The sequence below is a fragment of the Dermacentor variabilis genome, chromosome 3, assembly GCF_050947875.1.
Source record: "Dermacentor variabilis isolate Ectoservices chromosome 3, ASM5094787v1, whole genome shotgun sequence".
In the NCBI taxonomy this organism is placed as follows: domain Eukaryota; kingdom Metazoa; phylum Arthropoda; class Arachnida; order Ixodida; family Ixodidae; genus Dermacentor; species Dermacentor variabilis.
This window is the reverse complement of record NC_134570.1, coordinates 21,781,222-21,806,193: the sequence shown is the minus strand read 5'-3', so window position 1 is coordinate 21,806,193 and position 24,972 is coordinate 21,781,222. Positions and strand designations below refer to the sequence as shown.

Sequence of the window (24,972 nt, the reverse complement as noted above, 5' to 3'; positions counted from 1 at the left end):
TATTAAATGAAGAAGGCTAGGTGACTCTCATATATATATATATATATATATATATATATATATATATATATATATATATATATATATATATATATATATATATATATATATATATATATATATATATATGAACAAGGGATGTCTGTGGCTGTATGGAGCCTGAGACGAGCGTTTTTGGTCGTCCATCTGTTAATAGCTTTTGTACATATACATATATATATATATATATATATATATATATATATATATATATATATATATATATATATATATATATATATATATAACCAATGAGGTCTACTGTTGGTTCCTATGTCATTACACAAAAGCTATTAACAGATAGACGACCACAAACGCTCGTCTCAGGCTCCATACAGCCACAGACATCCCTTGTTCATACGTCCGCTGATCTCTTCCAAGTCTTCATCTTTCTGTGAGCATCTGTCTTGTTTGGATTTACACAATAGCCAGTCTGTTTGGCAGTGACAGAAACGTGTTTTAATAGCAGAATACGACCACTCTTTCCGACTGTTGTCGTATGCATATATGTTACACAAGGGGCTAGTAGGACGAGCCGTGGGATCCAAGATTACGCAAGCCGCCAGTTCCTTTTTTTCCGCGAGCGGAAACTGGGGAAGAGTATCCGGCATGTACGCTTTGATGAACCATTTTCGCGGAAACTCTTTTTGGACCGATTTTGGTCAGATGCTTTGCCATGCGTGTGGCAAAACATCTGCTTATGACAATACGTATGTTGCATGTGACAATGCGCAACACTTCCACTCTAAGTTGAGAGCATTGACTTTAGCCGAGCTGTAACGCCTAAAGCATTTTCCCTGCATGTCTTGATTGGTCTGCTGTTGAAGTGGTCGTTGCATGAGGCCAGCGTGTCGGGAGCGTTCAGTTACCATGGTCAAAACAACATAATGACATTCAGAGACTGACCTCTGTTTCGGCTTCATATGCCTGCAAATTTCCTTATCTGATTAACCCAGTCCTCTACTATAATCGACTGCGCTTCCCCGCGTATATATTTAGACGGCCAATCTGACGGACCTCCTGTTACCTGTCCATACGAATTTCGTGACTCGACCCATTACACTTTTTTTCCTCTTGCTCTCAAATGCAGAGTATGAGCTGTAGCTGCGCTTGCTGCCTAATCCAAATTTCTATGTTAACGTTACACGTCCATCATTTTCTGTCAGCATTTACTCACCGATGACTGGAATCGCTTAGAGCCACCTCGCTCGCTCCATATACAGCTGAGAACATGCACTGCTCGTACCGAACTTGCAGAAAGGTGCCACACCGTTTGCGACTTCTGGAAGCAAATGTTAATGAGACAAATGCTGCCTTGTGTACAACGCGTTGTTGCGCTGTCATTTTATAATGACGCCTGTATACAGCGACAGCGGTATAGTAAAACTATTAATAAATGCAACGCAATCAGGAGCTTAATAACGCTCTATATCGGGGCCTTTTCATGCAGCAATCAATCAGGACTGATGGGCCGTTTCTGGTTAGATGCTTTCGTGTACTTTTTTTTTTTTACACCGCCTCTGTACGTATATGGCGCTCTATATGTATATCGGAGCGCAGCGACATGAGCCGAGAGGCAGGAAAAAGCTGCCACGTGTAAAAGAGAGACAAGCGAAAAGGATTATATATACCCGGCGCACGCCCCCGGCTTCTCGCGGCATGCTTAATAGCGGAGCGCGGCAACTTGTTCTCCGCTTTCGATGGCCTCGAGCGGCATCGAGGACCCGCAGCCTCCTCTATTCGACGGCCGAAGGTCGCGCGGGCCCGCAGCCCATACGCGGCGGGGCGGGGACGATCCTCGTTCGGGGTGGACAGAGCGCGCTGACGGATTGGTGCCGCCGCACTACGATGCAGTTCTGGCGCTGGTTTTAATTTCCTATACCGGACCCTGCGGCCGGTTCCCTAATAGAAAGCTATCCTCAGGAATTCCGAAACCTGCTCGCACGCGCGTCTATATATGTAAGCAGCGCAGCCGGATGGCCGTAGTGGGCCGGCCGCTGAGCCGTCTCGCCGGCGTCGATCATCATCGCTTACACGTCGCGGGAGAGCGAAGAAAAAAATTATCACAGGCCGGCGTATTAGCCCGGAAAAGTTGGCCGTCGGCGCCTGCGCCTATACAGAGTTCACCGCATGGTATACGAACGCGAGAAATGCGTGCAGGAACAGCCCCGCGTATGTCGGGGCGCGCACTATCGTCTGAAACGAACTGCACTGAAAAGATGCCATTCAAACGGAGGTATTGCTCTGCGCATTCTGACATGCCAAACTAGAGAGTTCTTAAGCGTGGCTTCTCATGCCGTCTTGACAATACAGTATAACACAATGTGGCAATGGCAGGGCATATAGTGTTCAGCTAGAGGGCGCAGTTCGCGCTGGCCGTAATGGTGTGTAGCAGTCTCAGTCAGAGGAATCATAAGCTACGTTTACATGAACCCGATAGAATCGAATCGAGTTGGCTTGTCGGGCCGAAACCGGGTCACCGGTTTCGTCCCGACCGACTAGCGGGTCGAGAAAGGCGAGCGTCAAGGCGAGTTCAAGTCGACTGCAAGAGGTCGGTTAGTTAACTCGCCAGCATACACGTCTGGAAAGACGCATGTAAGCACCGACGGGTCGGACTTGGTTAGCTTGACTTCTGATTCGACGCGCTCTCGTCGACTTCATGTAAGAGAACTTCAGGAGAATACGTGTCTGTGTCAAGCTATTGCGCCCCTCTTCGTGCATGTTTTTTTTCTTCTTTGTTTTGTCGAATCTCCTTGCGTGACTTTTTCTATCCTTAGTATTCTGCAGCCAGAGCAATCGCCGCCGCTAGTCTGAGCACTTAATCTTAACGCTTACAGCGTTTCCACGCACTTGGCTTCTCAAATCGGACGCGACGTGTTTACTCAGTTTGTCGAGACATCGCACCCAACACAGAGGCGAACACGGAGCGAGGCGCTCGCTGGGGTATAAACTTCCTCCTCTATTGAGAAAGCTTGACGGGGCAGGAAAACAGGAACAAAGGACATCGACGCCTCCGACGCCGTGTCACAGAGGTTGGTCGAAAGAGCGGCGCTTCAAAAAATGAGGCTCCAAAAAACAGCGCGTTTATTCTTTCACGTGTCGTCGCCGGCTTCTATGTTAGCGCCGTCGCGTCACGTCGTCGTATATGTCTTCAGCCGTTTCCTCAATCTGTTTTCCTTACTCGCTACACACACATTGCCCGGCCGCGGTGACTCGACTTGTTGTCGCAAAGCATCTGGCTTCGTGAAAAATACACAGGCGTGAAATGTTCGTCGCACTTCGGGCTCGCAATCACGACCGCCGGCGGTGGTCCGCCATTATTTTTTCCTCCGAGGCGTATATGCGCGCGCACTCCGCGTTTGCAGCCTCGGTTACATTCGAGACGGGGAAATAAAGAAAAGGACGAGAAATAATAATAATAAAAAAGAAACCAGCTGACTCGTCGTGATTCCGCGGCGAGAATCGCGGACAAAGAAGGCCCGCAAGAGCCAAAGCGTCGACGTGCGCATTGCGCCGCCGCTGCTCTTGTCAAGCGAACGACGTGAGTTTTGCTCGTCGACTCACATCGGCGTTGCTCGCGCGCTAAAAGGTTGGTCACGCGTTCACGCGCCGCAGCCCGATCCCACCGTCTTTCCCCGCGGGTCGCGCCGAGCCCGTTGTACGTTGTTGTTTTGCGAATTTGTTGGCTTCTTTAATCCCCGAGCATTGCCGTGTCCTGTATTATAGCGAAACACGTGACGTGTCACTTTGTCGCCGTGTCACCATACCGCATGTTCTTTTATTTACCCGTCTCTCCTGCGAGCCGTTTGCCGAGTCTCAACCTCAATGTTTTTTGTTTTTTCTTTCACCGAAAAGAACGCAATGGAACACTTTGTCAAACCCGGTTAGTCGATCTAACTTACGAAATCGTAAATCGGTCACTTTTTTTGCCAAGAGGAGAAGGGAGAGAGGTTTAATAACGATGGAAAAGATGGAAGAGGCTGGTTTCACGCGCGCACGTACATACATGCATACATGATATATACACGCATCACATGCCAACCCACACACCACGACACCTTCTACTCTACAAACACGCAACTGAAAGGAGATCGTTAGCAAGACAAACAAATTAATCGAAAGAAATACGATTAATACACAAGCTCAAAGTATTTACGTATAGACCCTAACACACGCAGATATCAGTTATGTACGACATGCTGTCTCATATATATATATATATATATATATATATATATATATATATATATATATATATATATATATATATATATATATATATATATATATATATATATATATATATATATATATATATAGTAGGACGCTTCAGAGTCATTCCACATGCCAATGTTTCGCTCAGTCGCACGTACTGCCACCCGTGTACACATTTCTTTCGCCCAAAGACACACAGAATGAAAGGACGATGCTCCTCACGTTTCGGAGTTAAGGCGGCGCTGTGGCACGACGACACATCTTGTTGCTCTCGCAGTGGCCGGCTTCGAAGTTATTGATAAAGGCTGCGGCCTAACTGAGTCGTGTGTACCCCATATGTACAGCCTAAATATCCGCGCACACTAACAGGGTTCATTCGCCTATTCATGTCTTGTTTACTTAGCGTCAACTCGAAGGTCTCGTATATTCCCGAAGGCGACACAAAGATGTCAGGTGGGTGGCGACGCCATTCTGAAATTCTCGAAGTACCTGCCTGTTACGTCACATATTATGGCAATACTTTGGCGAGTCTTTCTTTCACTAGTTTTCATTAACGAAAAAAAAACATGTGTTGCTTAGGCAAAGAAGGGGAAGTTGAATATGACGACCTGTTCGACTTTCGTTTCCGAATGTAAGGGGTCTCTGTCAGTTGGGCGTGTTGGTAAACGTTCATGATGGAAAAAGCGCGACTAAAACGAACACTGTCCTATGCTCTTGTTGAGTCTCCGTTTTAATAGCGCTTTTTCCATCACGAAGGTAAGGGGGACATAAACTCCACAATAGAGCTCTATGACGTTGCTCAGTAGCGTCATCACTTCGTCGACTAGCTTGGTGCCCAAGGGAAGCTCACAGGGGAAAATGCAGGTATTGTTTACGATGTCTTATATGTAACCTTTACCGACAAAAAGAAGAAACAAGAAAAAGAAGAAGAAAGTAAGCAAAAATTAAGGAAGAAAATGAAGTAGCCTGCATTCCAAACAATATAATGTGCCAGTCAAGTCTGATTTATTATTTGCCTTTAATTATAGCCATTGTCCGCACTTAGCAGTAATTTGTCTTTTCCTGACAGCACATTGTCACGAATCAACGCATAAGCTGAAAAAGTAGCGCACACGTATTGCATAAGCTCCCACCTCCTAAGCTCTCAATACTTAAACTAGGAGCTGTTACGTGCCAGAACCAAGATCTGATTATGAGGCACGCCGTAGTTGGGGATTCCGGATTAATTTAGACCACCTGGCGTTCTTCAACGTGCACACAATGCAAGGGCATTTTTGCATTTCGCCCCCATCGAAATCCAGCCGCCGCGGCCGAGATTTGATACCGCGACCCCGCGCTTACCAGGGCAACGCCAAAACCAATAAGGAAACACGGCTGGTAGCTCTCAATCCGACTTGTTATTCGCATATACGTTCAAGTAATTACTGCTTGTCGACTATTTTGCGATTATTATTATTATTATTACGATGTAATCGTACTTAATTTTTTTTAAATAACAATTCTTCTGTCCAACTCCCATCCTCCCTAAACTCCATCTCAGACAAAATAAAGTTGGTACTGCTACTACTGGAGTATACAATAGTTCAGGAACATTGCTGACTCATTCTGCTTCCTTGTTGCTCATCTAGTGGCACGCTGGCGGCTTCGTCTCTTTCCGTGACAAAAGAGACAGGAAAGAAGCCGTCACAGGTCATTCGCATGTGTCGACTTATGTATATAGTGTGTCTCAGTCTTATGTTCCTTAGGCCCAAAACGCTGGCTGCCCAGTCAGTAGCCATGGTCTGCACGACCGGGTGTTCGGAGGGCAGCAATCCTTCCAGTTCTTCAGGGGTTCTATGCTCCGCGGGGAAGGATCCGCCGGGCAGTGAGAAAGGAGACGGAGGGCAGATGCGCGAGGTTGAGGACAGAGAGTGCAGGCTGAAGTGAGGAAAAGTGGCCGGCAGTGAGTGAGAGTGAGAAGGGATCAGCATGCAAGGGCTTCTGTCTTGAGCCTGCGTGCCGGGCCGACGTCCACTATACTGCACTCTTCCGAAAAACTCTCAGGACGCTCACGTGTACGGGAGATAAGGCGTCCGTGTCGTCGATTTGCGCGGGGCCAGTGAACCCCGCCGGCGCGCGGAACACAAACAGCGAACGCGGTGCCGCTGCGCCAGAGCGCTCCGGTTCGCCCGACCGTCCCGAGCCGTCGTCTCGGGTTCCCCAGATTCCGTTGGGGCCAGTAAAATAATCGCGAAGGAATTCTGTCTAAAAATACGAGCGTGGCGCGGCCGTACGATGGATAATGCGCGTCAGCCTCACCCACTCACACATCCGCACCACGCCGTCTCCTCAACTCACTCGCTCTTTCACACTGCGCCCGTGCGGTGGGACGTCAGCACGACTCCCTTTTTATTCGTGCTTGCTTACACTATTTTTCTGTCCACGTTTCGTCTCTGTGCTGCTTGTTTCTTGATCCCGCGGGCCAAAAGGAAGCGTTTTGCATCGTCCCTCTCTGCAACACACTCAGAACGTCGCATTCGCTGTCGACCCGCCGGCGGACGATGTCATCGCGGTCGGAGACGTACGTTGACGCTGCTGCCGCAGCAGCGGCGGCGGCGGCAAAGCGCTGTTCGGACCCTGACCTTCGCTCCCGCAGTCTGCTTCCTCGTCGTGCAGCTGCGAAAAGCAGCTCGCTCCCGCTGCTCCGAGTGCGCGCTTTTCCGAGGAGAGCGCAGCCTTTTCTTTTTTTTTTTGACGCGGCGAGCGTGAGCGAGCTGTATCCCGTGCGTATGGCTGACCCCGGCAGAGTTCGCCCGCTCGCGTTCGCCTCGTACGACGAGGGCGCCGCGCTTAATGGTCTCCTCCGTTCGGTGTTGACACGTCGTAACCGCTGCCCGCCTGAAGTTGTCGGCGGGGCGCCGATAAAGCGAAGCGACACGCCGCATGGCTTGCCTGCGAAAGAGAGGTGCAAGTTGGTGGTGTTCCCTAAAGATTACAGGGAGAGCCTTCAGCGTCGCTGCGTAACGTGTCAAAGAAATAGGCGACACTGCCGTCGATTGCGTGGCGTATATCGCGGCCGCACCGTTATTTCTATGTCACTGCGCATATCACGCTGTCCAACTGCACATACGTTGTGTTCTGGACACGCGTGACTCTCCCCTTCTTTTTTTTTAAACGATGGTTGTTCAATGAAAATTGAGGCTCGTGATCTGAAATCTTTCTTTCTGAAAATTATTCATCGGACTCTTATCCATTTCCATATCAGTAAGTGAAAGGCACGCGCCCCACCGTTTCTACCAAGCCTATGGATAACATAAGTGGAGCCATCTTTTGCCACATTCCTAAAAATTACCTCCAATGTCCTAACTGCGCCTTGTTCCATGTTAAAGCTATGCCCATTTTTACCGTGGGGTACAGAAATAAGCTGAAGACTGTACGACGGATAAGGAAATCATTGAAGAGCATACAGAAAGGAATAAAAGTGGTCGATCAATAATTTTCAGAAATAGAGATTTCAGAGCACCACTCAATATTTATTGAATTACTTACCTATCATTAAAATATGCCTGGTATAACGTAATGATTCCATTTCAACTCTTTTCCGTGTCCTGTTTCGTCGGTTGTCCGAGCGGATCCCTATACCTACATTATCGATAAAGTAGACCGGCTCTGAGCGGCGGCATGATGGCAAGAAATGAATGGAATCGAGCGAAAGAAATCCTTACATTAGGCCGGGGAAAACACGGGGAAGGTGGGAGATGGAAATTCAAGACGATGAGCAAAACGACAACAAGGGGAAAGCAGGAGCCAACGTTTTGACAAGTGGGCTTGTCTTCAAGGTCTTGAAGAAGACAAGTCCACTTGTTGAAACGTTGGCTCCTGCTTTCCCCTTGTTCTCGTTTAGCTCATTGTTCTACATTAGGCCGGCCGCTTATTCCTGCGTTTCGCGGCCGTATAAGTTCCGCTGTTCAACACCTACGCGTCCCCGGTCAAGATCGCAAGCCATGCTAGACGTCGTCTTGACCATAATGTATCACCGACGTGCAGAGGCATCTGACCACAAAAAATAAACATTTGGGGTCCAATGGAACGCAGCAGGTGCAGTGTTTGGCCAAATACGGTTAGGGTGGAGCGGATAGGCGTATTTTCTGTATACATCTATTGCGGCAACGAGGCAATACGTTCATTGCGGCAGCGCTAAAAACTCTCGGTTCTCCTTATGCAAATCTGCGCCTTCCTTGCACATAAGCTATCTGCAATGCTACGTACCTCTTGAGTAAACATAATAAACATAACTGGATCCGTAACAACAAACTTAAGAAGTGAAATTGAATGGTATAATTGAATACGAACGAGTGCTGCATGGGAAGGTGTCCGGTGTTGAAGACTGCCATTAAATATTTTTGGGCACGTTATTTTACCACGGAGCAATGCCTATCTATGCTTTATGAGAAAATATATACACAATAATTCCCATCTGAAAAAAGAAGAAAGTAGAATCGGCAGCATGGCCATGGTTATTTCCGGTTGAGTTTCTTCGTTGTAAACGAGCGCTTTGCAAATTATATTTACGCTGTTAATTCAGTGCGGCAGTAAGCTCTAGTCATAAAAAAACAGTTATGTTTTGAGACGAGAAAACGAAAGTAAATGACCTAAACTGTGTAATCGCGGGTAGACCGATGGAAGCCCAGCGGGTTGTTGCCGCGCCGGTGCCCTTCGCGCGCTCCAATCTTATTCTGCGGGAACGAGAGCCAGCGCTTGAAGAGGTCAAGCAGTGGAGGTGATCGCTTCCAGTACCGGCATGCTGCAAGACAACAGAGCGAGCTTACTGCGCACAGTACTCATGCAGTGTACGAGCGTTTCTTTTTTCAACGCTGCGACTTCACGCGCACGCAGTATATCGCAAGTGCTTGGCGCCTCTTCGCGGTTTTAGCGAGCGCGCACACTTGAGGGAGCGCGTATACGTGCATGCATGTGCGTGCGTACCGGTGTGTGTGCGTGGCTTCCTGTGTGTCCGTGTTTGCGTGCGCGTAAGAAAGAGTGAGGTTCAGAGATCCACAGTGGTAAAAAGGAGTGAAGAGATTAGGGGGAAGGAGGGGGGGAGGCTAGGCAGAAAAGGTAAGCGTTATCCACATAGCCATCAGCTAAGCGTGACATTAATGTCGTCTACTTCACTACAAACGCCCTATCCATAAGCTAAGCCATTTACTGTTGGCGGGCTTATAGCTGTAAAAAGGGCGTTAAGAGGATCAACCTAAATGAAGACGAAGATAGCGATAGCACAGGTGACGTAAAAAAAAAAAAAGGTCTAAGCCATTACGACACCTCCTTAGATGCTCTTGAAGTTATTGAGCTGTCAGCCAGTCAGCCCTTCATACATTCTCTGCTCGGTAGCGCACACCAAAGGTCTCCCCAACGCGCGCTGCTCTAGCGCACGCGCTGAGTTGAAATTCCCCTCCAGTCTGTTCCAGCGTCGATGACCGCCTCTCGTCTCCCCGTTGGCGGCGGACGAGCCGGCGCCATGAAAGTGTTCCTTCTTCTTCTTCTTCTTCTTCTTCTTCTTGTTTCGCCCTCCTCAGCGCTCGTGTTTCAAATGGTCGGCGCCCGGTGCCGTGTGTCGGGCAGCAATACGAAGCCCAATTGGATCCCTGCGCACGGCTGCGGCTGTCCCTGATAACGCATTATTCGAGAGCGACATCGCAATCGAGAGACTCTCTCCTAGACTGGCGTCTATTTTATCGCGCTCAACAGGATCCTTGAACCGCGGATGTGCGGAGGTCACAGGCTCACTGGAGAGAATCAAACAACTTGTCTTCGCCGCTCGGTCTCTACCGGCTGGCCTGTGAGTGACGGGTGTACGCTACCACTTCTTTTCCTTTTTTTCTAGCGCAATACGTTCATCCGGTCTCACAAGTGGCCGGCGGGAAGGGTAAAACGGGCAAAAAGGAAGGCCGCCATATATATATATATATATATATATATATATATATATATATATATATATATATATATATATATATATATATATATATATATATATATATATATATATATATATATATATATATATTCACTAGGCAGTTGCTTTTCACACGTTTACACTTCACTTAAATATAAAGCTGGCCTCGCTCCAAATGCAACGCGAGACAAGCAGTAGCTCACCACTTGTTCCTTTCGTAAAGCATTTGAAATAGGTGAACGATTAAGTGAGTCTAAAAAATATCACCACGTCGGTAGTATAATGTAACTGCCGCCTGCAGTGCCAGATCCGATACTCCTTCCGAGATTATTGGCAACAGTTGACCCATCGACAACTAACCTCCATTCTTTACCTTTGACGCCGTCAATTATACGCAAGGCCATCAGTGATTGCGATCTGCAACGGAGTATCACCAGGCTGGCCCCGAAAGATCAAGCGATCTGCCTGTTATCTATTCGCTCAGATTTTGGGCGCGAGTGACAACTCATGGCTGCTATAGCTGCATTTACTCCCTCTTTGGTCGTTCTTCTGGAGCAGTCACCTGACATGCGATAGCTCCCATGCATATTTAAATTTGCGGATCTTATACTTCTCAGCCAACAAGAGTGTCTGTCGCCTGCCGTCAAAAAACTCAGTACAATGCAAGGCGGGAGCAGGACGCATGTGCGTTTCCTTCGTCACCTATAAGTTCCTTCGCTTCAGCCTTGATAATCACCATGGCCAGGCTTTTCTGGCAGGTTCTCTGGTAAGGCTTTCGAGCATTGCTTTTGTCTACTGCGTAATAATCTCCAACCTTACTCTTACACTTTCTCGGCTAAGATCCTCAATCACTTGTTGCGAGTCACCTCCTGCGTTTCTGAGCAAGACAATGTAATCTGCAGACCGCAGGTTGCTGAGATATTCGCTGTTGATCCTCACTCCATATGGTGTGTCCCTTGACTTTAAGGCTTCTTCTGAGCGTGCACTAAATAGTGTTGGAAAGATGGTGTCTCCTTGCCTGACCGCTTTCTTGATCGGTATTTTTCTGCTTTTCTTGTGAAAAATTAAGGTATAGCTGTGGAGTCCTTATAGGTATTTGCCAAGACATTCATGTATGATTCCTGTACTTCGTCACTATGCAATACCTTCATAAATTCTTGTACTTCTATAAACTGAATCAGATGCATTTTCGTAACCTATGAAAGGCGTACCTATAAAGAAGTTGGTTGTGCACGGTAGATTTCTCAGTTGCCTGACTGATGACATGGATGTGATTCTCCTAGCCTCATACATGCCAACACAAAGTACTTACAGGGATGAATTAGTAGCAGCTGCATGCAGAATGGCTGACACTGCTGCGTCCGCGTCGTCTGATCTTTATATAAAAAGAAATACGTGCACGTCCCAGCGGCCTTAGGTGCGCACGAACGCCATTACCTGGTTACCAAATGGTTATTATTAAATGTCTCCCTAATGTGGCCTTCTGTGCTGAGGGTTTGGAAACGCAAGAGTGTTAAGGGCAGTTGCTCTGTGTTTTAAGCAACATTGCAGGCTTTCAACTCGGCATCACTCAACATTTTCTTTAGGGACAGCAGTTGAAGGCGACGCTGGGTTCTGGAGCGGCATCTTTCCGGCGCCGTCAGCGTTTCCATCTGGTCAGTCAGTATGCTGTGAAGCTTCACCTCAGATGCCCCAGGAATCCGCTGTGGGGCGCGTCGGTGGCCCGTGACGTCAATTCTGCAGACGGGCTGCGCCGCATCGTTCCGCGGAGGAGCGAGAGAGCCGAACTCGACTGGCGGGTGTTCGTGCCAGGCCGGAAGTGCGTTCGTGCGTGCTCGTCAGAGTGCAAGCTTCAGCTTTCGACCCAGGCCCGCGTAAATTTCCCCCCGCAATTCGATGACGGCATCCGAACGGGCGCGAAGGGCCGGCGGCCGGTTCCGATTGGTCGTCTCAAGGTGCCGCTGGCGACCCCCTTCCCCCCCCGTCCCGTGGCGGAACCAATCGGGAAACGGCGTCGTCGAACTGCGAGGGCCAATCCGGAATGGCGGCGCCTTCGAAAATCAATTAGGAGTAGCGAAGCGCGAGGAGCGTGACGCCAGCGCCGGCGCGGCGTCAGCGGCGTCAACGGCGTCGGCGCCGTTAGCGCGGCGGCCGTCCCGAAAAATGCGCACCGACCAATCGCCTTCCGAATCGATGGCCCCCGTTTCGTCCAGACGGCCGGGCATGCGCAGACGGAGTCCCCCCTTTCCCCCCTTCGGTGCCGGCGATCATCTCTCGCTTTCTGGTCGGAGGGTATCGGAGCCACTTGAAGAAAACGCGGACCGAAAAAAAAAAAAAAAAAGCGTTCGAGATGGTCGAGGGCCGACATGATCGGAAGGCCTGCAGAAGCAGCATTATCTTCGACACAGTTGGCCTCTCTCACTCGGGTTCTGCTATTGTATTTGGCGATTGCTTGCTCATTCTTTGAAATGACGTGTGCTCCCTGGCGACCTTGCGTCGTCAAAAAATGTGCTGAGCAAGGATTGTTCGTGGTGCTAGTGCTATCCCACGACAGAATACCTGCATCGTAAGAAGTATCGCATCGCGAGTACTGACGACGCAGGGGTGTGCGTCGATCGAAACTCAGGGAGAGGGCGAAGATGTTTGGCTTGGTCATTACTAGCAGACGTGATGAGATGCGAGCATCCACGAGCAGCCGAAGGGATATCGGTGGCCTTTCGAAAGGCCGCTAGGCCCGGACGCCGTCATCGACCGCGCTCGCTCGCTCAGTCACGGCGAGGAAAGGATGCGATGTGCGAGAGCGCGATCCGTCCGGGCGCGCCTTCTCCATCTTCCGCGCTGGCGCGGCCATCTTCCTCCTCCGTTCGCCCCGCTCCACCTCGCCTTCTCGACTCCCTCGCCGTCGTCTATAGGGGGGAAAGGAGGGGGGGGGGAGGAATCGGTCGGCGCGCCGCCGCTGATCGGGGCTCGTTCGACGTCGGCGGCGGCGACTCCGCCTCCCAGCGACGACGACGGCATCAGCCCACCTTGTTCGAAGACCGCCTCCGAAGATGCGCTCCGATGCGCGCCGCCGGCCGCCGTTTGATTCCGAGGGACGAACCGATACGGGCGTCGTTCGCCCCGCCTTCGGCTTGCCAGTCAAACAGCGTCGTGTGTCGGACGGGCCGCTTTTCTTGATACAGGCGAATCGGCCGCCAACATCCGCGACCGCCCTTCAAAGCGGAGGGCGAACACGTCTGCGCCTATCTCGTGCAAATGGCGAGGCGTCAAAACGCGAAATAAACTACGAACTACATTAGACAGGCCTACACGAAGGCAGGCAAGGTGGAGGGAGGGAGCTTTGCGTACAATGAACTCGGACACGTTGAGCCGAGCATTCGCTAACTTCACATCTCGCAACCCTCGGAAAATTCCTAACGAAGCTATCCACCAGCACCTTCGAGTTCTAAGCTTCAAATGCGAGTGCGTGCGAATGGCTGAACGAACCAATGACACTAGCCCAGCGTAACTCAGAGCCTCTTCGGGATGTTTCGTCAGCCCCGTCATCACACATGAGCTCAATATTTTCTGCTGAGTCCCAAAGAGAAGCCTTGTATCATTCGTACGTGGAAAGTCGGAAGCCGGATAGCGGTCCTCTTCGTACAATCTGGTACTGCGTCAGTGAATTCAGGGCGTGGACCAATACTGCTGCTTCTTTCTCGTGTGTTTAACGATGACACCATGCTCGCATATTGTTGATCTGCACTCATATTTCTGAGGAATATCTATGTATGTGAAGCGTGTGACTCATGACAAATGCTTAAAGACTTTGCGAACCAGGTACCTCAGGTCATATACTTCTGTACACCTAATAGTAATAATATTTATCAGCGTCACTGTGTCTTTAGCTACGTAATTAACATTGTCCATATGTTGAACCTATTCCTTCGGCCATCCTTCACTGACTCTATGAGCGCCTATTCCAGAAGACGTTCCCGGCCAAGATCACATTGTATTACAGCTCAGCTTGGCTCATGAAGAATGTGGTCATACTGCAAGATCGTAACACGGCTAACCTGTCCGTCTAAACTGTGTCCGAAGTCGAGCACGCATACGATGTCACTTATTGAATCTAATTGGGAAATGGTGGCAAACTATCTGTGGCAGCAGGTTTATCCTGGCAGTTCATTGCGGCTGAGCACACTCGTACACCATCTCGAATCATGCAGACACACATCCAGAATTTTGCAAGGGCCCTTTAAGGATTGTGTCCCGTATTCACAAAGCAGTTCTTGTGATAATGTGGTATACGTAGGGACAGGTGAAATCCATTCATTACAGCTAACGTATTAACTTAATTAGTGAAGCCAGTGAGCTGGTGACAAGCAGTTCTCGAAGTGAAAGCTTCGTGAAATCGAGCATATATAGGTACACGGAAGTTTTCGGGCAACAACACAGCCGCTGCGCAAACCAGGACGTGGATGCGCACTTTTCAGAAAATTATTTTCGAGACACGTGTCTTGTTCAAATCGTTTTAGTTTATGCGTTGCACTACCGGATGCACAAGGGGAAAAAATACCCCGTGCCTCTTGCACTTAGCGCAGATATGGGAGTAGGCACCTTGTCTTGAACTCAGCAGACGGTGGTGTGACTAATCGTGCCTGTATATTATACGAAGCATATAGGACTGTTTCTGCTGTCCAGCCCGTTCACCGTCATGGCAGGAACATGGTGTGACGTGTAAAAGGGGTGATTCTTCAGTACTCTCACTTTTGTCGTGCTATATATGTACATGTATACACTGTAAAATAATTTACACTCTAAAAAGAGAGAAAAGGTGTAAATGTATCTATAACTCACACCCTTAAGGTGTCCGTTATATGGATAACACCCTAAGGGTGTGAGTTATAGACACATTTACACCCTTTTTCACTTTTTATGGTGTAAATTAGGCATTGCTTTGATCCCAAAAAGCACCAGAGAGCACGCTTGCAGTGCTTAAGCAATTGAGGCAATTCTTGCTTACGATGCTGCTGCAAATCTGAAATCATTTTTTCACTGCAGCAAACAAGTATGTGCTTCGATATTGGTTCAAACGTTGAAACTCCGTCCAAAAACGTTTGTTTCCGATGGAAAGCTCGCTCTGTCACAAGAGATCGCTGCAACGGCGCTCAAGCTTCGCGAAAATGTAGCCGCAGCATCCACGCTGCATGTCGTGATCAACGAAGCTATATATCTTCAGTGTAGACAAGAAATGCTTTTTAAAGACGCAGAACCGCGGTGTAGTTCACCGAAATCAGTCGTGTTAACAGACGAAGAGGCGACTCAGCGATGGGTCAACGTCCGTTGCTCTGTCTGAAATACGGCCCGTGCTCAGAAGACAGTCGCTTGAATAAAGCAGTTCGTAAGAACTGGCAAAATGTGATAGCGAACGTAATATTATTGAAGGTGGCTGATCAGTGACAAACAGTTCTTACGAACCGAAAGCTTAGGGGATTCGGCCACAGGTTTCGTATTTCCTGCCGACGTCGTTCGTTCTGAAAACTGAACTATAGCATATAACTTTCGAAGCTTAACAATTCGTTTCTAGGTGGGCCGTCGGCAATGTCTGTCTCAACATTTCACCACGCCCAAGTAAATATATGTCATCCGTGTTCAATTTACAGCACAGATTTCGCAAGGTGATGGTTAGTTGTCTACATCATTCGCGTCCTCTCAGGATACCACTTTGGTCGTCGAGCAATTCTCAAACGATTGCCACAAGAAGATGAGTTATTGAAGTTAATGTTTGCTCAAAACGGCTAATGCTTGGATACCATAAGATAGCCTTAAAGTTTGCTTGAGTGCTTGCTTTGATGCTGAAATTAACTGATACGGCGATCGGCACTTCAATTGTTCTTCGTCAACACTCTTTCCCAAGGCGTTCCAAGGATACCATGACTGCCTTGTTGTTTTGATAATGCTAGGATTAATCAGGCAGTGTCTTATTCAGCACATAAGTCTGTCGACAAATCAGTCGGTAGAATTGACAAGTATTTGTGCAGGGACCTTGCACTTCGCATTTTTTCCTTCATATTTCTTTGCTGAGAGGCGAACGCAGGATTCATTGTCTTTTTGATCAAACGATACAGGATAAACGAGTGCACCCCCCCCCCCCCCTTCTTCAGGCATCTAAATAGTCTCCATCACGGGTGGACAGTCACAGTAAAACGTCGCTATTCCGAGGGCATACACATCAGTCTGCATTTCCCCTGCTGTTGTCCTCTGAAAACTGAATGTAAATTGCACATGCTAATAAATCAAAACATTTGGAACTATTGTGAGCTAAAAGCTTAATTCGTCTCTAAAGGTGCCCCAATCTTATCCATTCACTTTAACTTTCGCTTACGATCATGCCGCATGTGCCATTTCACGCTGCCTTGGCGACTTCGGAATTCTCCACACATTCTGGATTAACTGGTTTCTATTTCGTCCGTCAGGTATAGTGACGAGCTGATGAACATATTTCAATCACGGCATGGCTGTGTCTTATACCGTGCATCTCGCCGTGTCCATCATGTTGCCGCACCTGTAACCATGCATAGGTATATTTTTTAAATTATTTTTTCTGTATTGAATGTTTACGCACGTTCACGAAATTGGCCCTATTGCCGGAACGCTTTCTGCATCAACTCATCATCATTTCATTATTTAATAATTTATTGTTTTGGAGAAGTCGGCAACACCATAGTTGTCAACATTTACAATTTCATCCAAATAACTCACTCGCTCACTCACTCACTCACTCACTCACTCACTCACTCACTCACTCACTCACTCACTCACTCACTCACTCACTCACTCACTCACTCACTCACTCACTCACTCACTCACTCACTCACTCACTCACTCACTCACTCACTCACTCACTCACTCACTCACTGTTTCAGAATCTTTCGTTTAAAACTCTCGATAATATGAATTCACGAAGCTTTTGGTTAGCACGCGCTGTTTGCCATTGGCCGGTTACCACCGGTAATGATTGGCTGGCATTTGCTCTTACGAACAATTCTAGCTTCTAAGAACATTCTTGTGAATACGGGCCCCGATACGGGCGCGGCACCTCCTCACGGGACTCGTCACTACAACCCCTTCTCTCGAGTTCTAGTCTCGGGACCAATATAGCGCACGTGCGGCATCATCTGGTCTTAGGCCGCCTTCGCGAGACAAGTACTACCGTTATCCGCACATCGTTTATGCCGTGGAGACGTTTCGTCTTCGCTTCCTGTCGCATCTTCGCTCACCGCGAGGAAACGGACGACCGGCCGGTTGGCCTCGGCTGTGCGCTAAGCCACACGAGCCTCGTCGTCGACCGAATATGGATATAGCAAGCGCATCGTCCAGTGAAAGCAGAGCGACAGACCGGAAAAGAAAATAGGAACAAGCAAGACGGCAGGAGATGGGGAGGGGGGGGGGGGGAAGGGGACCGCGAGACGAAAGCGCGCACTCCCGATGATTGCGCCAGCGCACCGTGGTGAGCTCCCGTTTTGCCTGAGACGAAGTCTCACAGGAGCACACGTACGTGAACAACAGTGGCGATAAGAACCCTCCTTGTCTGAGACCCCACCGGAAAAAAAAAAAAGACGAAGTGAAGAATGAAGAATGCTGATGCGACTCGAGACGGAGCTGAGCATTCAGGGCCATCCTAAAAAGCATCGCTTCGAAGCATTTCTTTCGTGCGAGCCAGCGTTGAACGAGACGAGAAATGAGAGTTTAGAGGAGAAAAGAAAAAAAAGGAGAGAATAAATGAGCGAGTTAGCGTCTGCAGGCGAACGCGGTGCACTGAGATGCACGCGGTTGCGCTAAAAGCGTCCTGCGCGACGCGCGCGGGGCCAGCTGTTCGCCGCTCGATCAATGCGAGCTGGAGTCGAGCGGCCGCTCTTCCTGCAGACTCGGGTGCGCGAATGCGCGCGAGTACAGAGTCGTGTGTGCCGTAGTGCGCAGTATACGTACGAGAGAATTGGTTGTGCGGGCTTTGGGTTACGCATTTATAAGATCTCCCCTCCTTTTATGCCTTGCCTTGTGTGTCGTGGCGGACATCTGCTCGTTAGACATTGCCTGCCTTGCGACATGGGAGACAAGGCCGAACAGCCTGTCTCGCGTCCAGGTTGTTGACAGCTCACGCGTCTCTGAAAGACGTGTGCTCCATGCAAAATACAAGATTACTCCGGAGGGAGCATCGCCTTCTTATAGGGGAAAAAATATTTAAAACAATATGATAGCGTTCGTGTTGCATCTTTCTCTGCAGCCTGGTCTAGTTTTTCTTGTTCTTTTCTTTTTTTCGATACATGTCCCAATTTTTTCGGGCACAAGCTCGCCTAACTTTCTTCTTCTGGGCAGCTGCGCTGTCGCGGTTCCATTTGTCGCGCTTTTCTTTTTTTCAGGGCGATATTTTCAGCTATTTCTTTTATCACTTGCATCAAAACCCATACTCCAGGACGTAGCCGAAGAGAGCCACATTCCAGCTGGCCGCTTAACGCAACAAAAATAATCACTGCTGTACAGTGTACACTAAGTAGGAGAAGCAACAGAAGTGTAACGTGTGTTTAAATTTGAGGCATATTGAACTTTTTTGGCTCACTTTCATATGCAATGTGTGACTTCTGCCAGACTGCTAGGATCACACAACAAACGTGGGTTTGCACCAAATTGGAGCGCCTCATCATTGCGGCTCGACGCCTTTATAGGCGAGCCCGCTTTCATCAAACCGTTATCATCCCCCTTGGCGTGTGAATTCTGTGCGGCTGGTTATTTTATTCATATGGAAGACGTCCATAACAAAGACAGTTGACGTATGACAACGATGGTCAGTCCTGCCATTTGGAAGCTCTAAACCTGTTTTATGCGTTTTGTTTATTTGGTCACTATTGTAACTCAGCTAGCCTATTCACAAAAACACGGCGAAAAAAGTCTCCTTGTTCACATTCGAAACGTGGTGAGGTTTATCGGAATACGCGCATTAGCTCTTGTCGAGCGCTCGATGGTGAAGAATCGGTTGTCAGAGTACGATGCCTAGGCATTTTTTCTCCTGTGTCAGCTACGAGAAGACCAACGCTTGATAGCAGAAGCAGGGAGGACTTCTGCCGATGCACGGCGTAGCTGTGACCGTTCTTCTGATGCGCCGGGAGAGTGGTGGCCCGTTGGAAGAGACAGTGAATCGCTCAGTCTATGGTCCCACTCCGGAAGAATGGAACACTGTGAGGGTGGTTGCGCTCTCGCAGCGTGTTTCACAAACACGGTAGCGGGCACGAGCATTGTCCGAGTAGTGTTCAGCTCAGAGCAAAGCACCTTCGCCGGCGTAGCGTAACGAGTTCGCGAGAAGGAAGGGTGCTCTCGTGGCGGAGCAAGAAGGGGGGGTGCCTCGGAGGGCGCCTGCCCTCGCCCGGGCCGGCGCTGTCAGAGACGGGAGGGGGGGGGGGGTGCGTTGTCCTCCCCCGCGCGCCTGTGTGGGGGGGTCACGTGGCACGCGCAGTCTCCGCCCGCATCCGCCTGGCGTCGCCGCCGCCGCCGCCGCGTCCTCCACGGGCCAACAGGTTGATTCCGGCGAGCCTCTTCGGACGACCTGCGCCCGCCAGCGCTGTTTTCTCGCCCCCATCTGCCGCAAGACCCGCGCCGCCGTGTCGTAGCCACTCGCGCAAACCCGGCTTTCTCCGCCAAGTGCACAAACCCCTCCGCACGGAAAGTGTGCTCCGCAGCGCCGGGAGGTTCTGCAGCCCGGAAGTGAAACCGGCGCGAGCGATCATCACTCCGGACCGCGGCTTGGCCTCCGGAGAGCGGGAGGAGCGCAGCGACCTCGACTATCGGATCGCGAACGGCCTCCCTCCCACTTCGGGCGCCCCCCCCCCCACCCTCCCACCCATCGCCACCCTCCTTCGAGTCCGTTCTCCCCCCGATCGCTCGACGACCGCTCCCAAGTGGAATCTGCGTCTGGTTTCGGTTTCAGTTTACCCCTTCACCGCTTACCGACCTGTCGGTTTGCGGGGTGCCAAGTGGGGTTCGGTGCATTTGACGCTTGCCGAGTGACCAGTGCGTTGGAATCGTCCTTGCGCGTTCACGGAATCCTGGACGTCGCCTTTCGTCGTTGTTGGAACCGCCACCACCGGCGGGGCACCGCGCTCGTCGGTGCTGTGTGTCGCTGACCGTCGCTGTGTGAGGCTGTGAACGGCGTGCTGTGTACACCGCGTACCGTACTTCGCGTGTGCCGGCGTGGACCTCTGCGTCGTCCCTCTTCTACCGCAGGCGCCTTGATGTGAGTAACACTTGGATAACGGTCCTCGGCCCGATTTCACCTTGTTCAATGCAGGCCACCAAAGTTGCGTTCTTTCTTGCAATTATTAGAATTGAAAACTGGGCCTATACTTCGTACGTAATCATCTTGTGGTTCCTGCAGCGCCCGCATGAAACGAGGACAGCGGAGAGGAAATGCACAAAGCATACGCTTTCTTGTACATTCCTCCTCTGTCGTCCTCGTTTCTGGTGAGCGGTGCACGAATTACAACAATTGGGTGGCACGACTGTATAGATTTGTGATCACGAGGCAGATAAGTTAGGATGAGCTGGATGTGGGAGCTCCGTAGTGTGCAAATCAGGCACGAAGAAAACTTAACATTCTGCCGGCTTAGCTTCAGCTCCTTGCCTCTCTCTCTGTGCCCTGTCGCACTACTCTCTCTATAATTTGTCCCAGCCAAGTCCTGCTTTTCGTTGCACTTTGTCAACGTCAACTTATTGCAAACCTTAAGGCTAGCGCCCGAAAGTGTCCTTCTCAGGCCAGTTCCGTACTTCATTTGGTGTTCAGTTACTCTTCAATGCCATGGTTGAATAATCAAGCCAGAAGGAAGTAACCCGCATGCTAACATTGCGAAAGCACTGAATTGCTTTTTCTGCAAGGTATTATAGGAAGCAGCACGTGTTAGCGACCGCTAGCTTCACAAAAGCAAAGATCGAAAATGAAGCAATGCATTCATCAGGTGTAACGAATCCGCATGGACATGCTCATCATGAAAAGGCTCAAAATCCGTGACATTATTGCAGACTTCAAACATACTTACATTACATGCATTAGCTAACTTAAATGATGATCTTGCCTACCAGGTTGCGCATTTTGTGGACGTTGACTTCAGCTGCGCAATAATACAAGACATTTAACTTCTCACGTATTTGTTTCTGGCCTGAGTAGCGCATATGGTTTGGGTGCTGTCAAAATGCGCCAACATTAACTTCGCCAAGCAAGCTAGATGCACGTTCAAGTTCCTTTTAGAAGCCTATACGACCGGAACTACGACGACGAGCCATGTCGATGATTATGAAGCAAATGAGGTCACTGAGGTCCCTTGACAACAACCTTAAAACCCAGCGCACAATGTGACCTGTTTGGGTCTATACGTAGTTTTAGTAGTACACAACGAGCTGACGGATTGGATTACATTATTTACTTCTGAAGCATGATCGAGGAAGGGAAAATACGAACATTGAGTACTCAGAATGGAAAGCGCTGCTACTGCATGTGTCATGTCATGGGCGTGTTCACACGCGACGCCATAACTCTTTTTCCACAGTTTTACGATTTTGCTGTATTGTTGTGTAGGTCTGCATTTTTCAAGATAAATCCTTCGCATCTCCCTGAACTTCTTACGCGCAGACTAATTAACGCAGTCGCTGTGCAACAGCTGCAGAACTGCAGATAATATTTTCTGGCAGTAATGTCTCCTGCAAGGAGAGCTTTATATATTCACTTAGACATCCAAATGAAATGATGTTATAGACTTATTAGCCATATTTGAAAAAAAAACAGAGGATATGGTTTTGTATTCCCAGCTCTCCCTTCTCAACCAATCCCTTCTCCGCTGACGTTGCGAATTGGGTTAAAAATAGTTGCCCGGCGATTATACAAACGTTTGGACACATGGGTAATAAATCAGAAAGCACTGAATCCCTATAAATACATATTGTACCGTTCAGGGATGTTCATTAGATGAAAACAGCCCTACTTAAAGTTTGCTACTCATTAAAAAGGCCCAACATCAGACCCATTTGATGCTAGGAAAGTTTTTTCTCTTAGAAGCTGATCGTAAGGTTGCCCTTGCATGGGAAACTGAAGTGCATACACGAGGTTCATTCACGACGTCAAAGGGACGAGTGTAAAAATGGGCTTAGTCCGCTTCATTTGAGTGAGACCTATCCATCGTAGAGAAACCAGTGTGGTGTGTCCAAACGCGTTCTTGTCTGAAAATGCGTGCGTGTCATTCTCTGCTAAACCGAAGGTATACGTATACAGAAAATTGATTGGCTATATATATATATATATATATATATATATATATATATGACAGCGAGGTTCATGTTTCTGAATAATTACTGTTTTGTAGTATATCCATTTTCATTTGGCTCATGAGGTCGTCATTCTATGATTGCCTTACACATGATGGGTGCTCTTAAACTGATCAGCGGTATAGATGGCAAAAATCAAAGGAACAAGGCCGAATGAATGCAATATACTGAAATAATTTTGGCGTCGCTGCTGTAAAATAGGGCAGCTATATGCTACAACGCTGCGTGAGAACTTCCATGTGCGGTTTCAGTTGCCACATTGCATGTGCACTTGTTAAGTCTATTACATGCGCGGTACTATGCGCATATAACACATATGAAAAGACCATTTAAGCACCAACACCGTATATGTGCTACATTTCAGGTGAATTCATTGCGGTTCAGTGTTCTAGCAAAAAATACAACGCAGTGTCGCTAATTTTCACGATGACATGATAAAGTTTATAACACCACTACTGAAAACGACACATCATGATACGTTAAGCACGTTACTGTGGAAAGCAATATATGAAACAAAATTGTTACACTGCTGATTTATGCGTGCGCTATAGCGCTCGAAGTCCAGTATGTCAATTTGAACGCAGTGAAATACAGCTATCATCACAGTTTCATAAATATACGCAAACAGCACAAATATTGTATTCCAGAAATGCCATGTTTGCCTCGCTTGGCTTGATCTATTTGATTGGGAATGTTTGAACATCTTAGCGCCCTATACGGTGAGTGAATTAATGGACGTTTTTCAACTCTTCGTTGGGTTGTCCAAGCGTCTCATACACGTCTCATCGTATCCATAGCCTATATGTCGACCACATGCTGTAAGGTCGGTCGCACTCATTTGCTTTAATGGTGTTAGGGTCCTGTGAGCTGAACTCATTTATGCGATGCTTGAAGCACTGGTATACTTTGTTCGCCCATTGTAAGTTTACTTGATACTTCGGAATATATTTTGTTCGTAAAAACGTTGAAAAGAGCGTCAGGCGCATTGTTTTCTATAGCATACTAACGCTTGTATGTTGCAGTCAGGTTCAGATTTTATCGTTACATTATATACATGTGCATATTTAGACGCTTACGTTTGCAGATGTAGGTTTCATTCAAACTAATTGTGGTGAATAATGCACAATGTGCTGCCCTATTTTTCTCCGCCATTTGCCATGCCTATAGCATGAACAAATATACTTGGGATGTCGCTCTAGTATTAAGTGCTCTTGTTGAAATCTCAGTTAAAGGGACTGACAACTGGCCAGAATGTGTTGTGAGAAGTTGATGAAAATGAAATGACGGTTATTTATAGTGATAGAGTCCAGCATTCTGTTCGCGATTTAAGTAGGAATTATAATTTTAGTTGGAAAAAATGTCTCAAAATTTAGTAAGTGGCGAGGCCTGGTGGTGAAATCTTGGTACTTCGGATGTAGTCTATAAGATTACTGTACGAAATTCGACTGTTATTAAGTGCAACGTAATTTTCGCTTAAAATTGCTGTTGCTATATTATTACTCACTTGCGCTTTATTATATGCTTCGGAAATCAAAAGCGCAAGCATGGCTACCGCAACACGCTGAACTGCGTATCACGTGTAAAACCTTGCTTCGTTTTCGATCCGGTCGGTTTCATTTTGACTGGTCAAATACCAAAGCAGTTGGACAGGAAATCACGAAAACACAGAACTATTATCGCTGAAATGCTTTAACACTTCGGAAAACGTGAACGCAGAAACGTCGACTTGATAAGCAAAATAATACTTTCTCACAGTTACAGTCGCACTTGTCGTTTGCCTCCCACGAATGCCGGCGTATAATCGCTATGCACTCACCTGTCAGCGTTTTCAGCATGCTTCCAGCGAACGACTACATCCTCACTGCAAATCGAAAAATTCTGATAAAACAAAAATGTTCCATCGTGTTTTCCGCGTTACCACTTCATGATTAGCTCAGGCCGGTAAGCTTCCCACTGCATTAAAAAAGATAGGTACCAAGAAAATTGGTTGTCAGTCCCTTTAAGTATCCGTTGCCTAACGTATCGAGCACATGGATTTTCTTGCTTTTCTCATTTGTGAACTGGCAAATGAGTAAAACTATTGGCGTTCGGTATTTTCTTTACTTCGCTGCAAAATATTCTTGAAGTCGATTTTGTGCTTGTCCGAGACAAAGCAAAAGAAGCCAAATTATAATATTAATAATAATACATACCTCGCATATCTGATAGTTACCTTTCCAGTTAACAATTTAATAAAACCCTCGTCTAATTTCACATCTGCAACATCATGCAAGTCAGAATGCTCGCGAGGAGGACGAAGACATCTGACGATGATGTCCCGACGCTGAATCATACTACTACGTTAATGCCATCATAATGTCTGGTAGTACGAACACTTTTCCTGTTTTGAAGGACAGGGGGAGAAGGGGGGGGGGGAGTGCGTTTGGCGCGCTGGT

General features: G+C 48.2%; 1 protein-coding gene across 4 annotated transcripts in view; it reads left to right on the top strand.

The window, feature by feature from the left end:
- ct (homeobox protein, cut) overlaps positions 1 to 24,972 on the top strand; it is a 749,731-nt gene that overhangs the window by 339,609 nt on the left and 385,150 nt on the right. Inside the window, exon 1 of one of the 4 annotated variants that reach the window (XM_075684462.1) lies at positions 19,741 to 20,459. The exons of the other annotated variants lie outside the window; for them this stretch is intronic. The gene's annotated coding sequence lies outside the window, so the exon portion shown is untranslated. Of the gene's footprint in view, positions 1 to 19,740; positions 20,460 to 24,972 lie in introns of those variants that run through there. 4 annotated transcript variants of the gene reach the window in all.